The sequence below is a fragment of the Muscardinus avellanarius genome (genome assembly GCF_963383645.1).
Source record: "Muscardinus avellanarius genome assembly, chromosome: 13".
Taxonomy (NCBI): Eukaryota; Metazoa; Chordata; class Mammalia; order Rodentia; family Gliridae; genus Muscardinus; species Muscardinus avellanarius.
This window is the reverse complement of record NC_137799.1, coordinates 93,729,566-93,737,326: the sequence shown is the minus strand read 5'-3', so window position 1 is coordinate 93,737,326 and position 7,761 is coordinate 93,729,566. Positions and strand designations below refer to the sequence as shown.

The following is a 7,761-nucleotide window of genomic DNA, read 5'->3' as shown; positions in this document are numbered from 1 at the left end:
TTCCAAACGTTCTTTTTCTGACATTTATAAATGCTATTCATGCATCTGTAGTAGTAGCATTTGTCATTAATAGGAGACAGTCCTCACATGACATTCAATATAGTTATGCTAGTCAATCTAACTTGCCAATCCACAGATGGACAATCAGAAATATACGGTCCTCACTAAGTAGCTGGCCCTGGCCACAAGGTGTAGTCTTCTAAGAGTTTTGGTTAAGGTGCTAAGCACTTGGTTTCCCACCTCTATAAAGAAGCCATCTCACTAAAATAGGATGTATGCACATTGAGCTAGACCAGGAGGATCTGGAAAATAAGCGTGTCCTTTATAGTTGCCTGACTCAGGCTATGAGCTGAGAACTCTCCAGGTCCCTTTAAAAAATAGTTATGTTATGGTTCAAGACCAAGAAGTATACTGATAGGAAAATATAAAGGTAGAATTTATGACTTATATTGGTTACTTTGTTAAAATAATAACCTACTAATTTTATGGAAGACCCTGGGCTGTAATTGCTGGTCTAAAGATAACTCAGGATTGGGTGGCTTTAGTTCCTTCTATTCATTACATGTGTGAAGTTAAAGCACTGTTGTAATGGCTAGATCCTGGCTACATCAATGTATGGTGGCTATGCACACCCTTAACAGTAAGGAAGCTGGGAGAGGGTATGCATAAACTCTATACAGTTGGGGGGGGCAGTACTGGGTGTTGAACACAGAGGCATTCTACTTATGACCTATATCCCTAGCTCTTTCTATTGGTTTGAAACTGGGTCTTGCTAAGTTTCTGAAAGTCTTGCTAAATTGCTTCCCAAGTACTGAGATGACAAGTGTGCACTGCTATGCTCAGTTTTATACTCTTTTTGGAAACTTCTGTAAGCCTAAAATTATATATAAAATTATATATACATGTATAAGAGAAAGAACACTGCACCCCCAGCCCTATTTTATTTTATATTTTTTGCAGAACTGGGGATTGAACCAGAGGCATTCTACTTCTGAGCTACATCACCAGCTCTGTTTCTCATTCTTTAATTTGAAACAGGGTCTCATTAAGCTGCAGAGGTCCTCACTAAGTCACTGACACTAGCCACAAACCTGACAGCCTCCTGTTTCAGCCGCCCAAGTATCGGGATTACAAAGGTGCGCCACCACAGCTGGTTCCTATTTCATTTTTTAGTTTGAAACAGAGTCTCACTAGATTGCTGAGAGTTTTGCTATGTTGTTGAGGCTGTTCTTGAATTGTATTCTTCTGTCTCAGCTTCCCAAGTACTGGGATTACAAGTCTGTGCCACCACGTCTAATTAAAATTATTATTATTTTTTTTTTGTGGTACTGGGGATGGAACCCAGAGGCATTCTACCTCTGAGCTGTACCCCCAGCCCTATTTTTTATTCTTTATTTTGAAACCAGGTCTCACTGAGTTGCAAAGGGCCTCACTAAGTAGCTGAGGCTGTCTGCGAACCGCAATCCTCCAGTCTCAGCCTCCCGAATGCTGGGATTACAAGCATGTGCCACCACGTCCGGGTAAAATTATTTTTTTATTTTTTATTTTATATTTTATTTTATTTTATTTTTTTGGTGGTATTGGGGTTCCTGGAAACCCTTCTACCTCCAGGCTACACTCCCAGACCTATTTTTATACTTTTTTATTTGGAAACAGGGTCTCTTAAGCCAGCACTGCTGGCTTCGAACCTGTGCAATCTTCCTGTCTCTGCCTCCCAAGCTTAAAATTATTTTTTTAAAGATTAAAAAAGGAGCCAGGGCTAGGAGTTGGAGTGCTGGGGTTGGTGGTCAGAAGAGCAGGAACAGCAGGTGGGGAACATGCCGGAGCCCGACTTTGGCAGGAATGGGACCGGTGCTTGGCAGACGTGGTGGTTTTGAATTGGGAGCTGTTTCCGCACTCACCTTCTTTAAAAGGAGAAGGTGCCCGTTAGCCTCTGGTTCTGGCAAGGACTGCAGATGGCCTGCTCTGTCAGCATGATTTCCAGGCTCCCTGTCTTCTACATGGAAAACATGTCAAAGAGCAGGAGCAGTGGCTCCCCGAGGGAGGACAAGAGAACCATGCTCATTCCTGAGGAACACTCGAGTGGCCCGGAATAAGCTGACGTCCTCTCCAACAGTGTTAGCAGGAGCGCTTCAAACTCCAGCACACTGCTTATGGATCTGAAGCCAAGTCTGTTTCTTGTTTTGTATTTTTTCTCTGGAAATCGTAAGGCGGCGGTCTTGAAAGAAATAAATTAAAAATGGGGAAAAAATTAAAACAGAAGCCAGGAGTGTTGGCGTATGCCTGTAATCCCAGTACTCGAGAAACCGAGATGGGAGAATCGCAGATTCAAAAGATAGCCTCAGCAGATTGTGAGACTTTCATCAACCTACTACGACTCTGTCTGCAAAGAAAAGATGAAATAGGATTGGGGTGCATCCTGGAAGGAGGATGCTTTTGGGTGCCATCCCTATTACCATAAACACATACAATAAATAAATATAAATAAAAAAGTTTCTCCACCCCAAAGAAGAACAAAATTATGTCATAAAATGGATGAATTAGGGAATATTTGCTCAGAGATCAGCCAGTCTCAGAAAATCAGGACTGTATGTTGTTTTCTCTAATATATGGGGGAACTAGAGAGAAATGAGGAGACAAGAGGGACTCAGATAAATGGGGAGAGGCCAGCAATCTAGAGGAAGGGACCGGGAGGGAGGTGGAAAAGGAGCAGTGCAGAAGGAAACAGAGCAAAAGACCTGATTTTTGTAGCGAAGGTACTAGTACTGACCGCACTAACAGGTGCAGGAGAAGATACGTCACCACACCTGGCTCTTTTTCTTCTTAAAACCAATGGATACCATCTAAATGACAAAGCAGGTTTTACAGTCTAGCTAGTCTTCCCAGCTCTACCCTCGCCCTGCCCTGAGCCCTGCAGGAGGGCCTGGTGTGAGTGCCCAGAGGCCTCCCCGCAAGCAGGCAGGTGAGTCTGGACCTAACCGGCACCTTCGGACTCTGAGGTCTGCCTCTGCCTCCTGGCCCAGGCTATGTCCTGGAGGGTTTCTATGGAAGTCTTAGTGAGAGTACTGCCCGAATCTTGGCAGCGAGTACTCAGCAGGAAAGCACAGGGCATATGGCAAGTACACAGGGCTGGAATATACTGGAAATCCTGTTCTTGAGTTGGTAACACCAAATGGCACCAAATGCATCTTCTTAGAGGTCTTCCACATTAAGTCATAGCTAATTATTACTTAAGATGACTGCTTTTGTTAGCCCAGACCCCCTCCCATGCTGAACAGTTGAAGCATTGCTTATACACATACCATGCCAACTGTAGAGTATACATCCTGAACAATTAAATTGTGCTTTGTCAACTGGTAAAACTTGGTAATCAGTCAGGTTCTGCAAAATATCAATACTGAGTTTGCTCTTCCAAAGCTGTCATTTAAATATGCCCTGAAGCCGGGCGTGGTGGCACATGCTTGTAATCTCAGCATTTGGGAGGCTAAGACAGGAGGACTGTGGTTAGCGGATAGACTCAGCTACTTAGTGAGGCCCTGTGCAACTCAGTAAGACCCTATTTCCAAAAAAAGAATAAAAAAGTAGGGCTGGGGGTGTAGCTTGAGGTAGAATGCCTCGAGTACTGGGTTCCATCCCCAGTAATGCAAAATAAATAAATACATATGCCATGAAGAGCTAGGCATGGTGGCGCACGCTTGTGTTCCCAGTACTTGGGAGGTTAAGACATGAGGATCGCAGGTTCTTTGTCAGCCTCAGCTATGTAGTGAGGCTTCCACAATTTAGTGAGACCCTGTTTCAAAATAAAAAATAAAAATTAGGGCTTAGAGTGTAGCTCAGAGGTAGAATGCTCCTGGATTCAATTCCCAGTACTGGAAAAAAAAAAAAAAAGCCACGAATTACTATGTTCCTCAGGCACTCACATAATAGAATACTCAAATTCTGCTGTTTTAGTGAAACCTCAAGGGTGGAATAAAAGCTATATAATATCAATTCCAGTTCTTATTTAGAGAAGTTTCCTTACAGAAGTATTTTCAAATGCACACGTGACTGAACCAAGATCTTCCATCAACCAATATCTAAAAATACTGAAGTTACCAGGGCCAGATGGTCTGGCTAGCTCTAACCTATGCCCAGATGGCCCTCAGGGCCCTTAAGCCCTGTAAGCTGGTAAAGTGCAGAGACTCATCTCCTGTAGTTAAAAACAAACAAAGCCCAAGCACTGTGGCGATGAGCTGGAATCAGGGTCAGCCCTGGACCTAGCCAAGTGATGTGAGAGTCTGGGTTGTAGTGTCCTTGTCCAAAGAACGGGAAAAATTTCTGTGTCCCTCTGATAGAATTGGGTGATGGTTTCCTGAAAAAGTGCTGGCGCAGGTAGATTTCAGGACGCGGCACTCACAGAGTTATGTGACCTGTTCAAGGCTACCAGGCTTCTTAGCACGGTGGACAAAACTTAGTTGTTTTTACCGTTATCTACTCAAGACAGGAGTCTCAGCATGTTGCCCAAGCTGGTCTCAGCTCTTAGGCGCATGTCATCCTCCCAAGAGCTGGGACTGCAGGGACATGCCACCACACCTCTGTTAGGGCTCCTCAGATTGACGTGAAGCATCCTGGAGAAAGGAGTGCTCTCTGCGTGCCGCTCTGTTTAGAAAGCCAATGCCTTGGGCTTCATGGCGGGCCAGGCTCCAGCGGCGCTTGCCTGATGTGAGGGGTAACCACATGACTCTGCACGACCCCCTTCCCATTAGGTCACAGTAGCTAGCTCCCACCGCCCTGCACACACCCGGGTGGAGACCACCCCTGAGCGGATCCCCAGGCTGAGGGGCCCAGCAAACAAGAGTCAAACCATTTCTCAATCAGGGTTTAAAACATTTCCTGACCCCTATGGTCAGGAGAGAAAATTAAGTTTGACCTGCGAGTGTGACTCACCATGATTAACCAAACATCTAAAAAGGGGAAACGCTGTACAGTATGTAAAACAGCCAAACTGGGAGAGCGTGTGCTCCTGAAGCAGGCCATGGAGAAGGACTCCTCCCTGACAGATCACCTTCGAGTGGACTTCCACCTGCCTCTCCTGGTCCTCTTCACAGTCTGCACCGACAAACCAGGACTTTCCAGGAAGCGCACGCAGCCAACTTGGGCCAGGCTACCCCCGCAAGTCTTTCCCTTTCTTACTGATCCAGTGGAACCAGAGGCCCTTCAGAGGAAGGAATGTCTGCTGCAAACCATGCGGTCCTGATCACAAACACTGGGCCTCTGTGCCCAAAGGCAGCCCCGGCATGTTACTCACACGTCTCTGCTTCAACTCACAGGACAGGAACACCAGATTCAGAGATGGTAATTCCTGCTGAAATTCCATCTGCTGCATGCTGTTATTTGCAAAGGACTGAATGTCTCTTACTCAGTAAGTAGAACTCCATGATTATACAACTAAAAAATAAAAGCGTGACTATTTTTTCTACGAAGCTCTGTTTCCCTTTCAACATGAAAATGGATAAAGGCAAAACTTAAACTCTAGGTCATTTTTTCCTTTGCATAAAATGTGAAGAATGTGAATCCCACACCAGGAAAAGCAGGGTTGTATTAAAAATAACATGTGATTACACTAAATGCTGTATTAGTTTGGAAAAGAAAAGCAATACATCATGTTATTAAAATGTCCTGGTTTGTTTCTAAGTAACAGAATCTCTGTGGTCAAATAAACTTAAACTATCAGTTGATACAAGCAAATCTTTTCATAAATTAGGATCTGCTGAAGGTACATTTGTTTTGTGTAAATTGAGAATTACAATCACAACTGCCAAATTTAATACGTGACCTATTTGAAGGCTAGTTCAACTAATACCATGAATAAAGGACATGTTTACATCCTGAGTCTGTTCTAGAGCAGGAGCTCTTAACTCTTTGAAGGATAGCTTTTTGGAGACTAGAACAAAAGCTTTGATAGTCTCTCTCTGCAGAAAAAAAAAAAAAACTTTTTAAAATTTTAGGCACTGGGGATGGAACCCAGGGGCATTCTACCTCTGAGCTACACCCCCAGACCTACTCTTTATTCTTTATTTTGAGGTAACGTTTGAGTTGCAGAGGGCCCCACTAAGTAGCTGAGGCTGTCGGTGAACCACATTCTCCTGTCTCAGCTTTCCAAACACTGAGATTGCAAGTGTGTGCCACCATGCCCAGCTTAAAAAAAATCTTTGCATATATCAAGAAATTTATAAAATTTTTCTACAAATCCTGCAGGGATTCATGTACTCATGTTATGAATATCTGTTTTTTTTTTTTTTTTTTTTTTTTGGGTGGTACTGGGGTTCCTGGAAGCCCTTCCACCTCGGGGCTACACTCCCAGACCTATTTTTACATTTTCATTTTGGAAACAGGGTCTCCTAAGCCAGCGCGCGGCTGGCTTCGAACCTGCGCGATCCTCCTGTCTCCGCCTCCCAAGCGCGGGGATTACAAGCGTGCGCCACCACGCCCGGCTGAATATCTGTTTAGAATAACACTTTAATTAACTTAAAACAAATTTTAAGCCAGGTATGGTGGTGCACACTTGTAATCCCAGTACTTGGGATTCCGAGACAGGAGGATTAAAGGTTCATGGCCTGCCTCAGCTACTTAGTGAGGCCCTCTGCAACTTAGTGAGACCCTGTCTCAAAAATAAAAGAATAAAAAATACGGTTGAGAGTACAGTTCAGAGGTAGAATGCCCCTGGGTCTAATCCCCAGAAACACACACACACACACACACACACACACACACACACACACACACACACTTATTTATTTATTTATTTTTGGTGGTACTGGGAATGGAACCCAGGGGCTTTTCTACCTCCGGGCTATACTCTCAGACCTATTTTATACTTTATTTGGAAACAGGGTCTCACTAAGTTGCTGAGAGCCTCACTAAGTAGCTGAGGCTGGCTTTGAACCTGTGCGATCCTCCTGTCTCAGCCTCCCAAGTGCTGGGATTACAAGCGTGCGCCACCACACCCGGCAACACACACACTTATAAATTTTATTGTAAATATTTCCCCAGGGTAAGTATAAACTGAAGAGTTAAAATACAAACTGTCTTATTTGCCTTACTTTTTTAGCATTAATTTCTTTTTGGGGGAGGTTAGTGTGTGTGTGTGTGTGTGTGTGTGTGTGTGTGTGTGTGTGTGTGTGTGTTACTGGGGATTGAACCCAGGGGTGGTCTACCTCTAAGCTACATGTCCCAGCCTTTTTGTTTTGTTTTGTTTTTGTGGTACTGGGGGTGTAACCCAGAGGCTTTCTACCTTTGAGCTATACTCCCAGCCCTATTTTATATTTTATTTGGAAACAGGGTCTAAGTTGCTGGGAGCCTCACTAAGTAGCTGAGGCTGGCTTCGAACCTACGCGATCCTTCTGTCTCAGCCTCCCAAGTGCTGGGATTATAAGCGTGCACCACCACGCCCAGCCTTTAATTGTAAACTTATATCTATAACTATATCCATCCATGTATTAGTAGGGAACAGGTTTGGACCATTTGAACGTATGTTGCAGACATCCTAATACTTTAGTCCAGTGCTTCAGAACAAATCACCTGAGCACAAGGACGTTTTCTTGTATGCCATGAGACATGAGACAATGATCACAGTCACACTATCAAATTCAAGAAATTTAATATGTGTGTATATGTATTTAAATAGTTAATTTTTTGTGTTAGTAGATGTTGAACCCAGGGGCATTCTACCTCCAAGCTATACTCCCAGCCGTTTTCTTTTTTGTTTTGAAACAAGATCTT

General features: G+C 43.9%; 1 protein-coding gene across 1 annotated transcript in view; it reads right to left on the bottom strand.

Moving 5' to 3' along the window:
• Window positions 1–7,761, bottom strand: part of CENPP (centromere protein P) — a gene marked incomplete at both ends in the record, with an annotated part of 192,368 nt that overhangs the window by 55,954 nt on the left and 128,653 nt on the right. The window lies entirely within an intron of this gene.